This window comes from Poecilia formosa, unplaced genomic scaffold, assembly GCF_000485575.1.
Source record: "Poecilia formosa unplaced genomic scaffold, Poecilia_formosa-5.1.2 Scaffold1040, whole genome shotgun sequence".
Taxonomy (NCBI): Eukaryota; Metazoa; Chordata; class Actinopteri; order Cyprinodontiformes; family Poeciliidae; genus Poecilia; species Poecilia formosa.
In genome coordinates this window covers 4,847-7,463 of record NW_006800979.1, presented here as the reverse complement: position 1 = coordinate 7,463, position 2,617 = coordinate 4,847, and positions in this window count along the sequence as shown.

The window sequence follows — 2,617 nt, the reverse complement described above, 5'->3', positions numbered from 1 at the left end:
AGCAGGAAGCAGCAGGTCAGAAATCAGAGCAGGATTATTAAACACTGAACAGATTAGCAGAATAATTAAAGGAAAATAATAAAAACACTGAATCATCAGGAAACAGGAGGACACTGCGGACCCCTAGTGGTAGAAACAGGTCATAGCCCGGATCAGACTGGGTCAGACTGGATCAGATTGGGTTCAATGGTTTCAGTCATCAGGTCAGATTCTGCACTGAACGTTGTGACAAAACCTGAAACTGAACAAAATGACTGAAAACTAATATGAGGCTCTGCATCATTCATGAATAATTGATGGAGGATATCCATAATTATGGTTTTATTCATAAAACCATAATTATGGTTTTATAAATACTGAAACATTTTCAGGAAGAAGGATAAAAATAATAGAAAAGATAAAGGAGGACATTCAGTTCTTTGTGATTCTTCACCTTTTCTGTGTTTTAATCAACATAAACCTGCCAGGTGTATGAATAATTACCTGTATGTATTTGATCCAGCTTTTGTTTTTATAATAAACTGATAATTATGACGAGATTCTGTGAACTGGTGTTATAACTAACTTTTTATCTGTGTTCACAAAATGTATTCATGTCAATCTGAACATGATAACGCAACACTCTGGTAATATCAATGTTTTCCAGCAGGGGGCAGCATCTGGTTCAGAATGGGAATATTGGAAACTAAATTATAGAAACATAAAATGTTCCAATAATCCAGAACCAGTTAACGCAGACTAAAATATCTAAATATTTTTTCTGATGATTATTTTCTCTCCATCTCCACAGATCATTTATCTGTTCATGTCGTCCTGCTTCCCTCTGAGATCCAGAGCCTCAACTTTATCAAATTTAACAAATCATGTTTAAAGTTATTAATCAGATTTGAGGATCTAAGTAATATTTTTACTCTGATCAGAAATTTAGCTGAAGAGAAAAGTCACTTTAATTTCCAAATCCTCCATTTAAGTGGTGAATTAATTATATTCATATTTGTATGAACGTTTGATGAGACAGTGTGATTGTAATGTCAGTTTTGTGCCACCAGGGGGCGACTCAGGACAGGAAGCAGAAAGTGATTATTTCCTGTGTTCAGGTTAGAAATGTGTCAGGTAGATGTGCAGCATCACTCAGACTGAATTAAAGAGACCTGATTAATAAAAATACTAATTTTATAATATGTTTAATTAAAAGGTGTCTAAAATAGCACAATGAAATTATTTAATAAAAATATTAAAGTTCAAACAACAGACTGAGACTTTGTTGTTTCTGTTGTGTTTAATAAAAAAAAACAAGTTTATTATTAATTTAAACATTTTCTCAGAACAGAATCAGTTTGCAGCTTCTCTTCTATTGCATCATCAGGAAGTTTACGTCTCCATGGCAACCGTATCACGTGAGCAGCACCTGACCTGATCAGAAACCTCCTGCTGAAAACCCCAAAGCGGCATGAAGCGACACAACTGCGCCCTCTGGTGGCTAACAGGAGGAGTAACAACTCAACTGCTGCTGATGATCCATTTATTGATCTGTTTCCAGGCTGCACAGTGGTGAAGTGTGTAGAGCTGCTGCCTTGCAAAAACATCAAATGTCATAAAAAACATCACTACACATCAAATATGTTGGTCAATTTGTAATTGACAATCTTTCAAAATCAGTTCTTTTTAGTGTAGATTTAAAGAAACTCAGTGTTTCAGCTGTTTTACAGTTTTCTGTAAGTTTGTTCCAGATTTGTGGTGCCTAGCAGGTGAATGCTGAATCCCTCCTGGTTCTAGTCAGGTCTCCAGCTGCAGCTTCTGGTCTGTCAGTCTGACCTGCTGCAGGAATCAAAGTTTCTCTGGGAAGAAGAAGAAAAGCTTCAACATAAAGTTTCCTTTTCTGATCTCTTGGTTCTGATCCGTTAGAGCAACACAGGTTTGGTTTATTCAGATGAGAAAAGTGATCAATTCAGTAAGAAGTCTAGTTCTAGTTTCATATATCAGTGAGTCAGCACTTTTATTCTTACTCAAAACGTGCGAAGCATCAGGTCTGGTCATTTTCCATCAGCAGGAACTGAGTCTGTGTGTGAACAGGGTGAAGCTGCTGCTTTTCACATCACAGCTGTGACTTTCATAATCAGAAAAATTAAGCTGTAAATTATCCAAAGCTAGAAAAGGCAAAAATAGCAACATGAATTTCAGTTGAGCTTTTAAGACAATATATATGTAAATCTGTTACTGTGCAGGATTAAATGATGAGATCTAACAAACATCCAGTGTCGCTGAGAGATTTTCCTATGATATGTTGACTCCCACAAGCTAAAACTCTTGGTTAACGTGTCACATTTATAAATCTCTCATTTCTCCACCTGTTCATGTGAATCTTCAGTGTTTATATCTGACAACAGAGAATCTATTGATGCAGTTTCACGTTTCAGTGGATCCCTGTGGGGTTACGGATCCACTGTAAAGGATAAAGGATTAACAGCAACATCTGGTTTATTAGCTCATCATAGAGATAAAATGTTCCTGATCATTTCTCAGTCATATTTTCACCATATTGTTCCTACATTTATAAATATCAGAGTCCAAACTAAATATTTATCTTAAAAATTAAATATTTAGCTACATGTTGGCC